This window comes from Ursus americanus, chromosome 7 (genome assembly GCF_024610735.1).
Source record: "Ursus americanus isolate L20-20 chromosome 7, mUrsAme1.1.p, whole genome shotgun sequence".
Lineage (NCBI taxonomy): Eukaryota > Metazoa > Chordata > Mammalia > Carnivora > Ursidae > Ursus > Ursus americanus.
The window spans coordinates 2,004,162-2,025,443 of NC_142133.1; the positions used below are offsets into that span (position 1 = coordinate 2,004,162).

Below are 21,282 nucleotides of genomic sequence, written 5' to 3' on the forward strand. Positions count from 1 at the left end.
GGAAGGAAGGAAGGAAGGAAGGAAGGAAGGAAGGAAGGGAGGGAGGGAGGAAGGAAAGAAGATTACCATTATCTATGGAAGATATAATTGTATAAGTAAAAATTGCAAAAAAATAGATAGATAGATGATAGATGATAGATAGATAGATAGATAGATAGATAGATAGATAGATATAGATAGATAGATAGATAGATAGATAGATAGATAGATAGATAGGCTATTAGGATCAATAACTGAGTTACCAAGATTGCTGGGTATACACAAATCAGTACTTTAAAAATCAATGCATTTCATACACATAAATAATCAAATAATGAGATACAAAATATGAGATATAATAGCAAGAGTCCTGAGATATGTAATACCATCAAAAAATGAGAAAAGAATCTAATAAGAAATGTGCAACACCTCCAGACAGAAAATTAAAAGTCATTAGTAAGGAAATTAAAGGTCTAAGTAAATGGAAAAACATACCATGTCTATATGTCCATGGATGGAAAATTTGGTATTATAAAGGTAGTTCTCCTCCAGTTGATAGAGATTCAATGCAATCCCAACAAAAATTTCAACGGGTTTTGTGTATCTGCACTTTTACAAGCTGATTCTTTCTTTCTTTTTTTTTTTTTGATGTAAAGTTCGATGATTCATTAGTTGCGTGTAACACCCAGTGCACCATGCAATACGTGCCCTCCTTACTACCCATCACCAGTCTATCCCATTCCCCCACCCCCTCCCCTCTGAAGCCCTCAGTTTGTTTCTCAGAGTCCATAGTCTCTCATGCTTCATTCCCCCTTCTGATTACCCCCCCCCCTTCTTTATGCCTTTCTTCTCCTACCGATCTTCCTAGTTCTTATGTTCCATAGATGAGACAAAGATGCCCTTCAACAGATGACTGGATTAAGAAGTTGTGGTCCATATATACAATGGAATATTGCTCAGCCATCAGAAAGAACGAATTCTCAACATTTGCTGCAACATGGACGGCACTGGAGGAGATAATGCTAAGTGAAATAAGTCAAGCAGAGAAAGACAATTACAAGCTGATTCTAAAATTTATACAAAAATACAAGTTGTCTAGAAGAGTGAAGACATTCTTTAAAAAAGAAAAATGAACCAGATGGGAGATTTTACTCTGTTGGATATCAAGACTTATTATAAAGCTGAAGATCATTAAGACAGCATGCTATTAGCTCAAGGATAGAAAGACAAAATGAGTGAAACAGAATGGAGACCTCAGAAACACATCAAGCATATATGAACACTTGATTTATGACAAAGATGTAGAAAAGGAGGGCAAAGAATGGTCTTTCCAATAAATTGTACTGGGACAATTAGATATCCATATGGGTAAAAAATAAAACCTGACCCCTACTTCATGCCATATATAAGAATTGATTCCAGGTGTATTACAGATCTAACTGTAAAAGAACTAATAATAAAGGCTTTACAAAATAATATAGAAAATAACTTCATGTTTTTAGGCTAGGGAAAATTGGGTTCAGGATACAAAATGTACTAACTTAAGGAAAAGATTGACACACTGGACTACACTGAAATTATGAATTTCTATTTATTAAGTGATGCCATTAGGAGAGCAAAAAGGCAAGTTATAGAAGAAGACGTTTGTAACATACACTACTGCATAGGGCTCATACTCAGAATGTATTTTTAAATGCCTAAAAATTATTTAGAAAAAGATAAATAGGGGTGCCTGGGTGGCACAGCGGTTAAGCGTCTGCCTTCGGCTCAGGGCGTGATCCCGGCGTTGTGGGATTGAGCCCCACATCGGGCTCCTCCGCTGTGAGGCTGCTTCTTCCTCTCCCACTCCCCCTGCTTGTGTTCCCTCTCTCGCTGTCTGTCTCTATCTCTGTCAAATAAATAAATAAAATCTTAAAAAAAAAGAAAGAAAAAGATAAATATACCAATAGAAAAAATAAGAAAATACTTGACTGGTTTTTAACAAAAGAGGAAATCAAAATAGCTGATAAACATATGAAAAGCTGCTCAATCTTTTAGGGTTCTCCAGAGAAACAGAACCAATAGGCAATCAATCAATCTATCATCTATCTATCATCTATCTTCCTATCTATCATCTATCTATCTATCTATCATCTATCTATCTATCTATCTATCTATCTATCTATCTATCTATCCATCTATCATCTATCTATTATCTATTGAGAGAGACAGAGAGGGAAAGAGAGAGAGAGATTGATTTAGGGAATCTGCTCAACAACTGTGGGACCTGGCAAGTCTGAAATCTGCAAGGAAGGTCAGAACCTTGGACACCCAAAACAGAGTTAATGGTGCAGTCTTGAGTCTGAAGGCAGTCTAGAGGCAGAATTCCCTCTTTTCAGAAAATCTCAGTTTTTGCTATTAATGCCTTCAACTGATTGGATGAGGCCCACCCACATCATGGAAGGTGACCTGATTCACTTCAAGTCTACTAGTTTAAATGTCGCTCCCATCTAAAAAAACACATTCACAGCAACATCTAGATTGAGATTGGGGTTCAACCAAACAACTGGTACCATAGCCTAACCAGTTTGACATGTAAAATTAACCATCACATTCACCTCCTTAACAACAGAAAAATGCAAATTAAAACTAAATGAGATACCACCACACATGTACCAGAATGGCTAAAATTAAAAAGTCAAACCACATCAACCATTAGAATGTGGAGAAATGGGGACTTTCACATGCTGCTGATGATATGAAAGTTAGTGCAACCACTTTAGAAAACATTTACAGATGATCTCAACCTATGACCACTCCTTGGTATTTACCCAAGGAAGTATACGCACATAGTCATGAGAAGACACGCACAAAATTGTTCACACTAACATTACTCAAGGGAGCCAAGAATTGTAAACAATCCAATTGTCCATCAAGGGAAGAATGGGCAAATTATGGACTACTAGTCCATGGAATTTTATATAGCAAATCAAAGTGGAAGAATTATACAGGCAACATCTTAGGTGCCTTTTATAAACATACTGTGTTAAAAAATAAATGAAATAAATATACTGTGTTGAGTGAATAAGTGCAAGATGATGTAATATATCCTGTATGACTTCAATCATATAAAGTTTTAAAAATCTTTAATATTTAAGGATGTGCAGTTACATGGGAAAATAATAAAAGCAAGGATGTGATTACCATAAAAGTTAGCAGATATTAATATAAATGAAGGAGTTCTAAAATTATGTCTTTTGAAAAATATTATATAAATAGAATCATACAGTATATAGCATTTTGGGGTTACCTACTTATACTCGGTATAATTGCCTGGAGATGCATCCAAATTGTTGTGTGTATCAACAGTTCACTTCTTTTTGTTCCTGAACAGTGTTTTACGACGTGGATGTACATTGTGCTAAGCCATTCACCCACTGAAGGGTATCTCTGTTTCCAGTTTCGACTGGAAGCTGCAATGAACGCTCATATACAGGTTTTTGTGTGATATAAATCTTCATTTCTCTGGGATAAATGCCCCAGAGGGCAATTGCTGGGTCATATGGTAATTGCCTGTTTATTTTCATAAGAAATTGTTAACCCATTTTTCAGGGTGGCTGTATCATTTCATAATTCCCACCAGCAATGTGTGGATGATCCAGTTTCTTCACATCCACATCAGCAATTAGTGTCATCAACTATTTGTCTTTTAGCCATGCAGCAATATCTCATCATGGTTCTAATTTGCATTTCCCTAAAGGCTAGTAATGCTGAACACCTTTTCGTGGGCTTATTTGCCATCTGTATTTCCTCTTTCTTGAAATGGCTGCTCATGTTTTTTGCTTATTTTCTAATCAGATTCTTTTTTGACTCTTAAGTTTTAAGATTTCTTTGTTCTAGACCCTAGTCCTTTGTCAGATATGTGGTTTGTAAATATTTCACCCAGTCTGTAGCTTGCCTTTTGATCCTCTCTACAAGGTCTTTCACAGAGCATAAGTTTTTAATTTTGATTAGTCCAATTCATAAATCATTCTTTTACATCTAAGTCTGTGATCCATTTGGAGCTACATTTTATATAAAGTGTTACATTTAGGTCATATTTTTGCCTATGGATGTCCAGTTTCCCCACACCAGTAGTTGAAAAGGTTATCCTTCCTCCATTAAATTGCTTTTGTACCTTTGACAAAAATCACTTAGGCATATGTGTGTGGGTCTATTTTCTGGGCTGTCTGTTCTGTTGCATTGATTTATGTGTCTGTCACTCTGCCAGTACCACACTCTTGACTGCTGTATAGATAGTAGGATAAACTGACTCCTCTCATTTTATTCTTCTTTTTCAAGATTATTTTAGCTATTCTATTACCTGTGCCTTTCCATATAAATTTTGGGATAAACTTCTCTATGTTTACAAAACTCCTTGCTGGGATTCTAATAAAAATTGCATTCAACTTACTGATCAGCTGAAGGAGAATTGGCATCTTTATGATGATAAGCAGTCTAATCCATGAACATGGTATGTCTCTCCATTACTACAGTCTTCTGATTTCTTTCATCAACATTCTATAAATTCAGCATGCAGATTTTCTATAAATTTTGTTAGATCTGTGCCTAAGCATGTCATTTTTTTTTTCGAACTCTTATAAATAGTACTGAGTTTTTAATTTTGGTTTTGAAGTGTTCACTATTAGTATATAGAGATGCCATTGGTTTTTGCATATGGTCCTTGTATCCTACTTCCTTGCTGACCTCATTTCTTAGTTGTAGGAAATTTTTTTTGTAAATTCTTTGGAAATTTTTATGTAAACCTCCATGTCATTGGCAAGAAAGTACAGCTTTATTTCTTCCTTTGCAACTGGTATGTGTTTTATTATTTTTTTTAAAGTAGGTTCCATGCCCAGCATGGAGCCCAACGTGGGGCTTGAACTCACAACCCTCAGATCAAGACCTGAGCTGAGATCAAGAATCAGATGCTCAAACCACCGAGCCACCCAAGTGCCCCTATTTCTTTCCTGTGCCTTATTTCAGTGGTTACAACTTTCAGTACTATGCTCACAACTAAGCGTGTTGAGAACAGACACTCTTGTGTTTGTCCCAGTCCTGGGGGGAAACATTCAGGCTTTCATCATTAAGTATGATGTTATCCGTAGGGTTTTTGTAACTTTCTTTCATCCAGTTAAGGAAGCTCCCTCTACCTCTGGTTTGCTAAGAGCTTTTTTTGTGAATGAGTGTAGGATTGTATCAAATGAATCTTTTTGCATCAGTTGATATAATCATACAATTTTTATTCTTTAATATGTCAACATGCAAATTACATTATTGACTTTTGAATATTGAACTAGCCTTGCATACCTTGTATAAGTCCCACTTTGCCTTGGTGCCTTATTCTTCTTATACATTAGTGGATTTTATTTGCTAAAATTGTATTGGGGACTTTTCAAATTATCTCTTTCTTTTTTATTTATCTTTTGTACTATCTTTCTCAGGTTGTGATATCAGGATAATACTAGCCTCATAAAATAAGTTGAGAAATGTTCTCTGTTGTTTGATTTTCTGAGATGGATTATGAAAAATTGGCATTAATTCTTCTTAAAATATTTTCACCTGAAGATTTCCTTTTTAAGAGATTTTTACTTACAATTTCAATTTAGTTAATGGCTAAAGAACTATTCAGGTTGTCTATTTCATCTTGATTGAGTTTGGTCATTTGTGGTTTTCTAGGAATTAACCCACTTCTTCTAAGTCAGTGACAAATTCTTTAAGTTTTCCTTCATCTGACAATCTCTGATTTCCCCCTTCATTCCTGAAGGATATTTTTGCTGGATATAGGCTAACAGGTTAATAGTTCTTTTCTTTCACTGCTTGAAAAAGGTGTGCCTCTTTTCCTTGTGTCCTCTATGGTTTTCAATGAGAAATCACTGTCATTTGAGGAAATGTTCCCTTAAGCAAGGCATAGTTTTTCTCTGATTTTTTCATGATATTTTTCTTCATTTTTGGTATGGTCATCATATATGTATGATCATTTTGGTCAACATATATGTGGGATATTAAGGAGTTTATGATTTCTTTGTGTTTATCGTATTTGGATTTGCTCTGCTGGGGGATGGAGGATTAGCTCCCAGCTCAGGTTCCCACAGCACTGGAGTGCAGAGTAGAAGTACCTCAGCCAGCTTCTGTCAGTAGACAGGTGCCGGCAGGGCTGAGCCCTCCCTATTCAGCCCGCTGGTGTTTTGTTGGGGTAGGGTGGATATTGCCAAGAAGGTTTCCTTTTGTTATCAGTCCACCCTTTTCCCTGTCCTTCGACCAGGGGAACAGAATTTTCTTAAAGCTTTTTTGTCTATGTCTGTCGTTGATTTCAGGTTGGAGGCTTCAGTAGCGCCCTGTCCAGGGTATGCGGGGGTGATCAAGAAACCCAGGAAACTCAGCATCATGTAATAATTCTTTATGTCCTGGAAACTCTAGGCTTTCTGCCTTCTTTCCACCTTTCAGTCTCCCTATGTTTGTTTGTTGAGTTATGTCCAGGGTTTTGGGGGTGTACAAAGAACTTGTGAAGAATGGGACTAACTATCCAGGAAGAACAAGAAGTCAATACTCATGTCTTGCTATTAGCAGTGTGGTCTGTATAGAGCAGAGGTTTCACCCAAACCCCTGCTGTTTTTGAAAATGTCTCTCCAGCTGCTTAAGATGGGCCAAGAATGAGCCCAAGTAAGCATGGCTGTCAGTTCATCCTAGAAGGCCTTAACACCTGGAATAAGCTACTTACAAAGTATTTGGGAGTACAGTGTGGTGAGGTTGAGGGCCATCTGGCCCAACTGGCTCGGTGAAATGCATGAAGTCAGGTAGAGGAGGAACGCTGAGAATGCGCTTACCCAGCTCCAGCAAACGTGCTTCCTTTTGCTCTGCTGGGACTTCACCCTGTCTGCTTGTTTGCTGCTTTCTTCCCCCGTCTTCCTCCAGACTCTCTTTTCATGAGCCTTCTCCTTGGCCCGCCAATACTCCAGGTCCCCGCTTCCCTGTGTCCTTGTTCCCTGGACTCTAATCTCCTCCTCCTCTGCAGTTCGCCCCCTCCAGATATACAACAGGAAACATCTCCCATGGGGCATAGCCTTGGGCTCCCACGTCACCTGCCTTCTGGGACAGGCCTGAACCAGAGGCTTCTGGGCCACAGCACCCAATTCTTATCAGTGGTTCTGTTTTGCAAAGAGAGTCTTGGAAATAGAATAATCAAAATCTCAGCTAACAGACATGAGCTAGGCTGAGTTAAAAATTAAAGTGGACAGGTCCCAACCATAACCTAGAGTGTTTGCATTATTCCATCCTAGGGAAGGGAGTGCCTGGTTGATGAATGACTAAACATGAATGACTAAACCGTTGCACTCAATGAACAGATGAAACGGAGGCCTGATGGCCAATGTAAAGGAAATGTATTTCCCATGGTCAATGTCACACACTCAGCTTCTAAGAACTCGGAGAGGATTTCTATCTCATCCTTCCAAGACAGGGGTCAAATACGAAGCCTCTTGTGGGATCCAGGGAAAGCTAGCTCCTGGTCACACATATGGTGCAGTTGTCAGTTCCTAATGGCAAGCGTAGAGAAGAGTTCCCCTTGAAGCCCAGAGAGTTAGCAGGCTCCATCATGGAATTAGGTGATTACTCATTAGCATTTGCATCTGCAACCCAAGGGAAATTAATTTTCCATTCTGACCTGTGATTTCTAATCAATGTTACCTTTAATCAAATGCTTGATGATCACAATTTGAGTTTCATTTAAACCACTTGCCTGAGCCAGAGGTAGGAAGTGGCCAAAAGATGACAGCCCAGAAGAGAGGTCCTGTTTGCTGGGCCTCTGGTCTCAGTGGAAGGAAATGGCATCACAGAAGGGAGGCAACCTCCTTAATGGAATGGGACAGGGAAAGAAAAGAGTGCACGGTATGGAGTAAAAGTCAGGGATCCACAGAAGAGCCCCATATCCATGTAGTTGATTCCACTGCGAGTAAGTTTCATAAGATAGGGAGCTGTGGCTGACAGGCACAGCGTTGGCTTGCACACATGGTGTTTGAAAGAGCTGAGGTTGGGTCCTTGTGTTCTAATCCTTTCCTTCTGCCTTATTTCGTATTCCTACAAAAGGGGGTCGGGGCAGAAAAATAGCTACGCAGAAGCTCACTGTGGAAAATCTCTTGAAAGACGATCAGCAAGATTGATGTGCAGGCAGTTAATAACTTTAAAAGTAAAGCAATCTCAGAAGATCTATGATTTTTTAACAAAATAGGGTGAAGGTGGGCAGCACTCAAAACAGAATGGTGGTAATTATTCGTAGAAGGAAGTCCCTAATGAAGCCTAAAACAAAGCCCTAAAGAAAGAGAAAGAAGATCAGCTCCAAGTACTGTTTACGTAACCTCAGGGGGTTTGAACACCAAGGACTTACAGCGCCTGAAACACCGTGAGCAAATGAGATGGAGGGCGGCTGAGCGTTAAGAAATAGAGTTTTTGGCAGAAGGTCAAAGAGAGTGAACGGATGTGGTGGGGCTGGGGGAGAGGGAGGGAACCGGGGGTGAGCACAGCTTTCATGTTGAAAGAAAGTTTGCAAAAATAAAGGCTTGGTTGCTGAAGAAAACGCATAGAGGGAGGAGGGTTCTGTTGACTGGGGCATGAAGGGTGGCTTTGCCCCTTGTTTCCGGGCGTCTACCCCAAGGGCCTGGAGCCCAGGCACCACGCCAACAACACTGAGGCAATACTCCTTTTCAACCACCTGGTACCACTCAGCTGAGCCGGATATGAGTCTACAGCGGAAACTACCAGAAGAACATGATGGCCTAGGGCTGTGCATCCCTCCTCCATGTTTACTGAGTGCCAGACCAGGCCAGATCTTGGAGCTAGTCAAGTGAACAAACAGAGATGAAGTCTGCCCCCTCCACTCGGAGCCAAGCCAACTGAGGCAGAAGTACTGGGACCCAGAGCAATCAGTTATTGTGATTGAGTAATCACAATAATTAGTTAGACGTGAACATCCTCACAAAGGGCTTTCACACACTTCAGCTCTCTGGGGCCTCAGTGACCCAGTGAGACAAAGGGCACAGATCTTACTCATTACAGTATATATACCTACCGTATTGGCATACATGTTAGTGCACATACTAGTCATTACTATGCATACTGCTGTTAAACCATTCTACTAAGGAGAAAAGCAAGTCTTGGGAAAGTTTCAAAACTGTCAAGAGGCAGAAGGCAGATAACACCCTGGTTATGTAAACCAAACTGGTTCAGGAATTTGAGCACACCGGGGCCTCGGGATGGTCCTGCATGCTCATGGAAAATCCTCCTTATGGAAGCCTTGTCCTTCCCCAGCTGCACAGCCTTCTAGCCATTCCTCTCCTCCTCAGGGACCACTCCCTTCTGCAGGCGGGCCTATGTCGCTCACTCATTCACTCGCTCAGCTCATGTTGACTGCTTACCTCCCATGCGCTAGGCACTGGGTTAGGCGCCATTACCACATCTGACAGGTTAGGGCGTAACTACCTCTTAACTTAAAAATAATCTTTCTGATGACATAAAAAGACCTGCTTTATTTATGTGAAATCCACTTAAGATAGAAATTTAGGGGGGGGGGAAGAAATTTAAGGAATTTTAAGTAGTGTAGCATAATTTGGTTAGAGAGAAGGTAGGGCTTCCTCGGGGAAGAATGTTCAAGGAAAAGCACTAAAATACAGAGCCCGCAGAGCGGGGAGCTCTGAACCAGCCTGCTGCGGATGTGTGGCTTGAGAATAAGGCTGGACATGCAGGCCGGGGGTCAGTCTGAGGAGCCCTTGAATCCAGGCCGATTTGCAACTATTTGCACAGGCAGGACGTTCCCAGGTGGCACATGAAATGCAGAGGCGGGAAAATTCTTTGTGAAGAAAGACGTCTAGGAGGGCAGGGAGTCTCAGAGACCTGTGCACGCTCAAAGAGGCACTCAGCAATGTCTCCTGAATGAATGAATCAGCGATTACAGAGGTAGCAACCAGGATCCTTGTCAAGAGAGGGTTAGTGTCTCTTCAGCAGGAACAGCCTGCTGTGAGCCAAAGAGGCTGCCCACAGAGGCTGTGACGTCCCACATTCATTCGCGAGAACACAGCCTCTCAGGGGTGATGGTTACAGCGAGCCTGCGGACGCCGCCGGACACAAGCCTACAGAGGGAAGGATAGGGATGACGGACACTCGGCTGTCTCCTCCCAGGCTGCAGGGACGAGAGGAGGGGAGAGACATGCAGGGGACAAGGTGCCCAAAGTGTTCTGCTTCCCAGTCCCCACCGCAGTCCCCGCACCTGCAGCTATGCGGGGGTGGAGGCAGGGAGGGACTTCATGGGATTCAGTCTTCATAGTGAGGACTGAAGGGTCCCTTATACACCTTAAACTACTACAGTGTTATATGTCAGTTATATCCCCATAAAAATGGGGCCCCAAGATGTCCTATTAACAGTCATAACTATAATATTGCCTTAAACTTTCCTTTTGGAATAAATAAAGCAATTACAGCTAAAGCAGTAATAACAAAATGATTTCACTTTGTTATCCTGTTTACCCTCAACACCCCAGGAGCTGCACATAATTCTCAAGGACCCTGTGACCCTTTTGGCTGGCAGAAGCAAAGGTTGAGAGGGATGACTTCCAACACCTGTCCCATTGCTTTAGGCTCAGGGACAAAGTTTCTGTGTATTTGTGTACAGAAGAGGGCGCATAATTGCTTTTTTTTTCTTTTTTAACTTTAGCTACTCATTTGAAAGCATTGTCAACTGCCAATGCCTGATACCCTTCAAAGCCTGTGGAACAAAAAAATTGAGAGAGCTTTCTATCCTGGACAATTGGGTTCCAGATGCTTGGGATGTGGAAGAGGACAATAGCGAAGGGGCTCAGAAGTGTGCAAATGTGGACTCCCTGACCCTCACCCCTTAACTACAGTGTGCCAGTCACAAGTGAGTCGCTGTGCAGGAGGACAGAGCATGCCATATGGAGACATGCCATCCCCCAACTGTGAGACCAGAGGGAGGTGGGGACACCTTTCTGTTTGGTACAAGCACTAGAAAGGCCAGCATCACTTTAGCAGAGCTCAATTGCCACACTATCTATTATGGCTCAGTGTTGACTTCATGCTCTCAATTATCCGTAAGGATCAGGTTCAATTAGAAGTTATCAATCAAAATCCAGCAATGTATTTTTTAATGTCACCAGGAAATCCTTGAGCTCAGACAGTTTGCTCTTCCTTGCATCTGCAGGGCATACATTTTAGCCTGGAGAACAGAGGTCAGTGCTCCCTTGGAGGAGGACTCCATGAGTGGCAATTCTAGAACAGATGTGGCAGGTGGGGGACAGGCAAGGAAGTGCCATCTGGGGGAAGAAGACAAATGGCAGGGAGGTTACCATACATGCTGGGAGGGCCAGCCTCACCTAACCTACTGCTTTCCCAGGGTCAGGGCCCCTCATCAGCCCTAAGCCTCATTCCTGGCCTAAGTCCTGCTTTGGATTCCCTGACAGAAAAACAAACAACATTTGCACAGCACCATTTCATTCAAGATGCTCCATCCACATCAGTCCCTCAATAACCCCGTGAGGTTTACCACCGTTCGCAGAATGGCAGCTGAGGCTCAGGAAGGTTCAGTCCTTCCCAAGGTCACATAAGTAGGAGGAAGGTGAAGGGTTAGAGCCCCAACCTCTTGGTTTCAGACTCCTTGGGCTTCCTCAGTTTCTAACTACACCCATGCTGCCTTCAAAGGAGGAAAATTATTTTTGTCTTCAAAATCTAACCTTTCCTTGTGGCTTCAACAGCTCTCCCTTGAAGCCCCTACAAAGAAACAGGATGTCCAGGCTCTGGGTGGAGGAGGGCCCTGCAATGCCCAAAGGGGAGCATGTCCAGCAGTGTGCGTAACGCACAGGGAACAGTTAAGAAACTATGCAAAAGTAGGTGTTAAGTGAAAAAATTACAACGGTAGAAAAGTGTGCACAAGGTATACATAAGGACAAAAATGGATAGAAAAACAGAAATACATGTGGTTTGACATGACCGGACAATGGTTCTAATTGTTTTTTCTTGACATTAAATTTTTAATGATTTTTTAAGTAATTGGCAATTCTGAACTAGCAGCTACCATGAAATATGAATGAGAGGAGTCATTTGACCTTTCTCCCAGCCTAAAGGGCTCTGAGTTTTAAGGATGTAAGGAAAATGGGCTGTTTTCCCCCTACTTAATTGCAGGATTTATCCAGTGTGTCTTTCCTGGGAGATCAGTCCTCTTTCCCCTTGCTTCAAAGTTAAGAGGGGACCAAGGAAACAGTCAATACCTCAGACGTGCAAAAATGGGCCATTGGGAAAAATACGCTTTCTTGCATGTGCTGAATCCTCCTGAACTGTTTTCCAGGCCTGGGAAGGGCCTCGTGCACACTCAGCTGCTTCTCCCTTCTGATCGGCTCTGGACTGGCACACCCTGGGAGCCTCTCCACCAAGGCAGCAATGGGCCAGAGGCTGGGACGTGATCGTCAGGGCCTTTGGGAGGGCAAAAGGGGCCTTACGTAAAGTCATGCCTAGACAGGAGGCATCCACTGGGACTGTCCAAGGCAGACTGTGGGAAGTCAGAATTCTGGGAATTAACCATGTGGCCACCAGAATCTCAGCCTAAAGCTCTAACTGGGGGACTCTCGAATTTTCTTATAATGATCCCAACGCATATTCCAAGAATGCTATAGACTGAATGTTTGTGTCCCTGCAAAGTTCACATACGGAGACGTATGTAGGTCATGAATGCAGCACCCGCACAATGTGACTAGTGCCCTGATAAGAAGAGACATGGAAGAGCTTGCTTCCTCTCTCTGCCAATGAGGGCATTAGGAGAAGGAGGCCATCTGCAGACCAGGAAAAGGGCTCTTGTCCGGAAATGAATTGGCCAGCGTCTGGATCTTAGACAGTGAGAAATCAATTTTTGTTGCCTAAGCCACCCCACCAATGGTAGTTTGTTGTAGCAAAATACCCTGACACCTTCTATTCTAAGACTTATCTGCAAAATTTTGAAGTTTTTGAGAGTAGCTATGCAAAAATTCAAAGAGATTAAGGACTATTTGCTGATGTCACCAGCTTCCTATAGTCTTCTTATAGACAGCTTATAAATTACCCCAATTTTATCTTTTTCTTGAATAAAGGTATAGAGAATTTTTTTATACATCCATGATAACATTTACCTTATCTTCTTGAAACCACAGAACTGTTTTACCCAGAAGTAAAAGCAGTGATTGGAAAGCACAGACACCGTATGTTGAAGCAGAAAGGAGAATCACTAGGTAGAAACAGAGAATCTAACACAAGTACCCGCAGGCGTCGGCAAAATCACGGCGGGAAAGCCTGGCAGCAAAAACCTATTTTAAATCTCAGTTTAGTGACTTTATTTTTCTTTTATTGGTTTGTACATAACAGTTTTCTGCAATGAATATGTATTACTGTTGTAATTAGATGAGCAATTTTAAAAAATAACTGTCTAGCTGTCCTGTTTTCTAGATTGTTTTTGGTCGCTGAGGTGGCGCTGAGATTGCTCATTGTAGGGGACAGCAGTCTTCCCCACAGAAGCTCTGTCCATCTTGGGGGCACTGCTGTTAACTTAGGACAGCCTAGCAAGTGGTGATTACAATGATATAATGATATTCCAGAGTCATCATGAAAAGATGAATTACATTATGTATTTTCTGCTTAGAAAAGTTCAGAAGTTTTGTACGTGTCATAAAGGTGTTCACGAGCCACAGTGACGTTTTAAAGTTTTGACCCTGCAAAGGTTTGAACCGCCAATGATCTGGAAAATGCACGATTGCGAGCAGCCGCTCCGCAAGCACTCCTGGCCAGTGCAGTGATGCTGTGCACAATGGACAGTGTGGACACGGGCTGTCTGAGCCCCAGTGTGATCACTGCTTTACCTCGGAGAAGGCTCACGGACAAGGTGGTGCACAGCACACACCTCTGTTTTAAACCGTTGATTCATTCCTGACAAACAAAAAGTGGGTCCGTAAAAGCAGGGGTGGGGAGGAGCGGAATTTGCCCAGTATTCTGGTGTTTAGTTTGGGAAAAGGAAACAAGCAGAACTGAAAATTCACTTCTTTTTTTTTTTTTTAAAGATTTTATTTATTTATTTGACAGAGAGAGAGAGAGCCAGCGAGAGAGGGAACACAAGCAGGGGGAGTGGGAGAGGAAGAAGCAGGCTCCCAGCAGAGGAGCCTGACGTGGGGCTCGATCCCAGGACTCTGGGATCACGCCCTGAGCCGAAGGCAGATGCTTAACGACTGCGCCACCCAGGCGCCTCTGAAAATTCACTTCTGACCCTTGTGTTGCTGATCCCCAGAGGCAACCTGGAGCTATCAGGGTCACCTCAGTACGCTACAGCTGAGCTCTGGTCCCCTTCCACATCCCCTGCAGCAAGGTCGAAGGGAGAGGGGTGGAGGGGAAGGGGTGCGGAGCGGCTGGAGCCTGGCAGTGTCCGCAGCAGCAGTCTCTGGAGTGCTGGCCTCCTGACCTGGAGCATGGTGCCAATCCATGCCTGACACAACGGGCAAGCTGGGGCCCACAGCTCTGTGCCACTGTTTCCAGAAAGCTTTCGAAACTTCAAGCCTCTGTGCAGGCCAATCGGATGCTTGTGTAAGAGCCACATGCCATGGTCGATCCGGAAGCAAACTCCTGCTTGGCCCCAGGGTCCGTTTCGACATCCAGAGCAATTCTCAATCCCCGGAGAGGTGAAAGTCATGTCCTTACAGAGCCGCTTCTCATTAGGAAGGTGAAATTGTCTTTAAAGCGACTTCGTTTGGATTTCCAAACACCCACGTGGCTGCTTCTGCAATCCCTAGTTTACTGAACCTCAGGGTGCTGCCCTGCCGCCCAGCAGTGAGGGAAAGGCTCCCAGGTCCTTTGCTCACAAGCCCGTGGTGCCTGGGCCGTTGCTGATAAAGAGAAGCTGCCGGAGAGGCCAGCTGCCCTAACTGCAGCTTTCTCTTCCTCCACCCCTAACACTCTCCTGATGCCTCTTCTTCCATGCGTCTTATCCTCGACGTCCTTAGGCCCATAAACCTCTGCCGGATGCCAGGATTCTGCATCCGCTAGGCAGAGCCCTTCTTTGCCATCGTTTCTCACACGAAGACAGCCAGCACTGTAGCTTACTGCTTGATTAGCACTCACCCAGTTGCCCCCATCCATACACGGCCCATGCAGCTCCTTAGACTGTCGTCTCCAGCACTCCGTGCCTCTGCCACAGATCCCTCTCCACTACTTCCCAGCTTTGTCCCTTTTGCCGGAAAAAGGATTTGACATGGTTTGAAGGGCTTCCTGATTTCAGAGGCAGGAAGCGTGGCCCACTTGGCTTTATTGGTGCCCTTCTGAGATTGAGAGACGGGCTGGGGCTGACGCCCCCTGTGGCTTCTCCCACCTTGACCATCGGGGTCTTCAGGACTCTCACTTAACATTTCTGCCACCACATCCCCCCAACAAACAACCTACCCTCTCAATGCCCAGACTTGCCCTTTGTGAATTGCTTCCTGCAGACTATAGTTTTTTGATAATACTTTAACTGTTAAAACCAAAAACGCTCCCTATTGTGGGTATTAACCATAGTCCCTGGTCAAGAAAACCTGGGTTTGTCTCCGCCAGGCTCCCTGATTGCCTGCTGGTGGTGTCTCGATGTACCCACTCCCACGGATAGATGGCAGTCAGTGTCATCGTTGGGCTTCTCCCTGGCCGGGTCCAGGGCAGCTGCTCAGTGGTGATATGCTCTTTGGGCATCTGTAGCAGAATTCACTGAACAACTGTGTCGTTCACCCTGGAATCTACAACTCTGCGGGTTTTCCTTCTTTGCTCTCACTAAAAATAGCCCTAACCTCTGGAACCCTCGGCTGACCTCCTCTCCTGCAGGCTGTTCAATTGCGAGGCTGTTATCGGGAACACTAACCCCAACCTCCTTCGTTTGATCTCTGCCTGTTTCATAAACTGGGGGAAAGGTGATTACAGGCTTCTTGTGGTGGCTTGTCTCCGATGATCCCCTGAATGGCCAAGCTTTGAACAGTGTGCTGGCAGCACCGGTGCTGTTTACTCTGCCTGTGCTCACTGCCTAGGGCTGCCTTTGTTGTTTTGCAAATGGTGTTCCAATTGCTCCCACATCTTCCTAGCACGTCCTGCCTCCCTTCAGAAGCCCCTTCCCAGTATTCACCGAAAGGAAGTCATGAAAGAAAATGAACAAATCACAAGAAAAGTAGTGTAAAAACATGTCCCAAACGGTTCCCTGTTCAAACAACGCTGCTCCATTGAACGCACAGCCCCCAAATGACCCACTTTTGTTTCTTCACCACCTGTCTTCCCTGCGCTCTGGAACTGCTCCCTTAGAGCAGGTGACCCTGGAGCTCTGTCGCTGGAGATGGACATGGTCTGTGCTGATTGAGATGATTTCAGAGCTATGTTGATGATAAAGAACCACTTGGACAGGGACCGAGCTCAGTAACAAAACACAGAACCCCAGACTTTGATTCTCATGTGGACTGAATAAGCCAGATGCATTCAGTTTATTCACCAGGCAGGTAAGAGGGAGATGGACGGGTAGATAAATGAGTGGAAAGGTTGATTCTTTTTAAGTCAGTATGAACCTAACTAGAAATTTCATATTGGCAAAAACCAGTGAGCCAAAAATCAAACTCGCACATCAAACTGCTGAACCAAACTGAGCTATGGCCGGTCTGACCGCAGAGTCCCTTCCAAGATAACCCGGATGCCATGTCCTTTCCCTGAGCAAGGGTCTGAGCTGGAATATACGCTTCTGTGACAACAATCACATGTTCTAAGTGCATTTTAAACTAAGTTCCCTTTCCATCTGCTCAATAGATACTGAAGATATGCTAGGTGTCAATACCATTCCAGTGCTAGGGTCCCAGTCAATGGTGAGCAAAAGCCTGCTATCCTTATAGATAGTTACAGAGTGTATTGAGAGGGAAACTTAATCCAATAAGCCAATGTGCGCTCTGTGTGTGGTTAAGTGGCGTCCACGCTCGTAACAGGGGAGCTTGACTGGAGGGTCTGGGATAGTTCTCTAAGGAAGTAATGTCATAGCTGAGCCAGTGTCTAAAGGGATTAGTTGCAGTTAATAATTGAAGAGTGGAGAGGCGCAGTGAAGACAGAAGGAAAGGAATGCCCCTGGTAGGTGGGAGGACGGCTGGAGACTATGGCTGGAATGGGAAAACGGCGCATAGTAATGGTGTAATGGTGCGTCGAAAGGGGCCAGATCTCGCTGGACTTCAGAGGTAGAGGGCACAATTGGCTCCCAGGGCACCAGCGGGCTTCAGGAAGTTGGGTGGGGATAGAAGGATGACATGAGTCTGTTTGTGTTGGAAGAAGACCACTCTCGATCAGGGGCCACAGTGCCTGTGGGAGTCTGGTTAGCAGGTGGCAGGCTGTTCTGGGCCGGGAAGGCCTCACGGAGGTAATTTTGCAGTTTTCCTCCTGATTCCTCCTGATTCCTTCTATCCTGCTTTGAGAATCTCCATTCCTGGGTCTGCCAGTGAAAGTTGCTTTCTACCTGCGGAGAGAAGCTAATTATTAGGATAATAAGAATAGTTATTTATCCCTGTAATAGAAATCTTCATGTTACATTTATACATGACAACATTTCACTTTAAGTTATAATTAATAGGATGGCTTAATCTGCCCAATTCTGACTTTTCGTTGATTCTAATCCCAAGGCAGTGGTCTGATTTTAAGAAAATGGTTACTAGAGCAAATGCCCTTTTCTAAACAACAAGCATCATTACCTTTGCTTAATTAATGAGGCATTTGTGAGATTGGAAGTCAGGAATATATCTCCTTACCATTTTAACTAGAATGCTCCTCACCTCAGCTACCACTTCCACCACCTCAGGCAAAATTCAGTGTGATTACCTTAAAGGCAAAGACAGTACACATCCAATAATGGGAATGCCATGCTCAGTCAGTCCTATCGAGGGGTGGGTTTAGACAGGTGTCTTGCCCCCTTCCAGACTGAGTGGGCTCTGCCCTCTGAGTTTGTTCACCACACCACATGGAAGACTGAGCGCATCGGGCACCTAAGGATCACATTTCCATTACAAAATATCCATTGACCTCACGTGCCAGTTTTGCCTGATAAATAAATCACTGTAGAAAAGGAATGGAATGGGGCGCCTGGGTGGCTCAGTCGTTACGCATCTGCCTTTGGCTCAGGGCGTGATCCCAGAGTCCTGGGATCGAGCCCCACATCAGGCTCCTCCACTGTGAGCCTGCTTCTTCCTCTCCCACTCCCCCTGCTTGTGTTCCCTCTCTCGCTGGCTGTGTCTCTCTCTGTCAAATAAATAAATAAAATCTTTTTTAAAAAAAGAAAAAAGAAAAAAAAAAAAGAAAAGGAATGGAATGGAAAAAACAAGCAACTAGAAAAGTCACTCTAACCAAACTGGGTGAGGTAACATTTCAAAGGCCTTCCTTCATACAAAGGTTTCTTTAAGCCTGCCCAAGAGTTCCTGAGGAGAGAGGCAGGAGGTTGAAGAAGCCAGGCCAGCCGACAGAAGGACGAGATTCCACTGCTGTCCTGGATTTCCAGGGTCTGTTGCTCCTGCTGAATGCATGCTTGCTCGCTCTCTCTCTCTCTCTTCCTCAGAAGGTGACAGCAGGGACGGAGCATGCTAAGATGTCAAGCCAGTGATTCCATGGAGCCTTAGGATTACACCAAAAGGGTTACATCACTCAGCTGCCTCCACAGCATTAGAAAAATAGCGACACATTCTGGGCATGGATGAAGAGACAGCATCTCCAGAATCTGAATTCTCATCCGTCCTTCAGTAAGAGCCTTTGGCAATCAGAGAAAGGCTGGGCTTCCCCTGGATGTGAATCAAAAGTACAGCCTTTCTATGTTGACTTTTAAAAAGAGAGGGATTGAGAGAGAGGGAAAGAGACTATGGTCAATATAGATACATGTTGAGGGGGAAAAAAGTCAGCCTCTCAGCAGGTCGGAACAGCCAGATCTTCATGAACCAGGCTTTGCAGTGAGATTCTGAGAGCAGATTTCCTTCCCAGATCTGCCTCTAAACCACCCTTCACACTTCAGCTTCCATGCCATTCTTCACGTAACCTTTCCACAACAGTTAACTCACAGTTAATTAACTTTCCCATTGTACGTGCCCGTGATCGCCACAACTATGCTAAATAAAGAGCCACCCCCAAACCCACTGGTTTAATATTCTCACTTATTCTCGTTCACACATGTTCAGATTGTCTGGGCGACAACGGGCCAGCAGTGAAGTGACCAGCTGGCTTTGGCTCTGAGAAGCGAGCTGGGCCCAGCTCTGCTCCACACGCCTCTCATCCTCCCCAGATCAGAGGGGTGATTGGGACTTGCCACTCTCATGAATGATGGCCAAAGCTTAAGAGCACAAGTGGGAACATGTAATACCTCTTAAGCCTTGGGTTGGAGGTCGCCAGCTGCCACTCTATTCATACACCATTGGCCGAAGCAAGTCACGTGGTCAAACCTAAAGTCAAAGGGTGAGGAAGCGCATTCCATCTCTAGAGGAGGAACTTCAAAGGCACGTGGGAAACAGAGGATATAATATTGGCAACAATAACCCTACCTACTACACCCGCGAAGAAAATAATAGCAATCACACTGACGATGATCCTTTTTAAGCATGCTCCGTGTGCTGTGACGTGCACTTCCTGTACACTAACATATATGGTCCCCACGACTCCCTGAGTTCTATCCTTATTTGTGGAGGAGGCCAGGGTAGAGAACAGACGCTAAGGAGCTTCCCAAGTCCGCACCACGCACCTTGCTGGAGCTGGGGATCGGAGGCCTGGTCTGCTCTGTATCCTGCCCCTTCATGCCTGTGCCATCCTGGACGCTCTAACAAAAGGTCTCTGAGAGTGTGGGCATGCGGCGAGGCGTGTTCACATGCACTCTGCATGCTGGAGAGCCTGTCACAAACAATGTTCCTTATAACTTCGTTCTAGTCCTGGGAACTTGTGCAAGGAATAAAGGTCACGTCTTCCTTGCGCAAGGTTACCAGTGAGTCACTGGCAGTTTCTAAAATAGAAATTGGCTCAAGGACATGTTTCTATTTCAGAAAATCATGCCAGTATTTGTTGGACAATGAATGTTTTCTCTCTTATTCAATGATACAGGCTATAGGTGCTGAGAAAAGAGCCCCAAACTCTAGGGGGAAAGAATCCGAACCACAGGGACGTCCTGCCCAGGGAGCAGAGGCCCAGAACACATTCACACCAGGGTTTTAAAGTGAGTTATTACCACATGGCCTTCAACACAGCATGAATGTCTCACTGTGTTTCCCTTCAGGACCTTTGTATCTATCTCTCAATCTGTAGTTGTTAAAGCAATGGCTGTGTGGGCAGCCACACTGAAAAGAAAGGCTGCATTTTCATGGGTAGAAGATCTTTATAGTCTGGCAAGAGAAAATATGGTTGATTCCAATGGCTTATTTTAAAAATTACCTTATTGGGGCACCTGTGTGGTGCAGTTGGTTAAGCGTCTGACTCTTGGTTTCAGCTCAGGTTGTGATCATGAGATTATGAGACCATGGTCATGAGATTGAGCCCCCCATGGGGCTCCATGCTCGGCACAGAGTCTACTTAGGATGCTCTCTCCCTCTCACTCTATCCCTAACCCCTGTTCTATCTCTCTCTCTAAAATAAATGAATAAATCTTTAAAAAATTTTAGCTTATTGTAAAGCTGTAAGTCTGGCTGATCTGTAAATGGTGCCTATCGGATTTTGTCCTGAAGATACCTGAATTCTGGCTCTTTAGGCTCAGAACTGGAATAGTTCCACTGAGGTTCAAGAGTGGGGAACAAAATAACCATAACTGACTTTTGAACATCAAACCTTACATGGTAACAAGCCAGAAATGGGAGTAGGCAAAAGCCATTAAGAATGATTAGGAAGAGATTATCCTGCACTTTACAATATAAACATGTTTAAATAGACATCTGCGTATGTCAAAGAATTGCTTATCCACCAGGTTGCCAGAAGCACACACTCCTCTGTTTTACTAATGATGTGTTTGTGCATTATTCAATCATCTGTGACCCAGGCATCCTGACGCATCCCATTATCTTCTCATGGTGGTCAGGTGTGCCTCTAAAATGAACCACCCATTTTACATGTAAGAAAAGTGGTTCCTTCAGGACAGCAACTCAGTACACTGAAAAGGATGCATATAACCTCTTAAGCTATTATAATTACCTCTTTGCCAACATTCCATTAAAGTTTTCAAAAGGAAGCAAACAAAACCTCCAGCCACTTGCTCCTTGAGAAAAGTCAGTTGTAAAG

At 44.0% G+C, this 21,282-nt stretch overlaps 1 long non-coding RNA gene across 1 annotated transcript; it reads right to left on the bottom strand.

Moving 5' to 3' along the window:
- Positions 1–14,070: 14,070 nt before the first annotated feature.
- On the bottom strand, positions 14,071–19,941 carry LOC123776023 (uncharacterized). Its single transcript, XR_006775254.2, has 3 exons — positions 19,766–19,941; positions 18,391–18,654; positions 14,071–17,509 (listed from the first exon to the last, which is right to left on the bottom strand). It is a non-coding gene; the product is annotated as an uncharacterized LOC123776023 (long non-coding RNA).
- Positions 19,942–21,282: the final 1,341 nt, after the last annotated feature.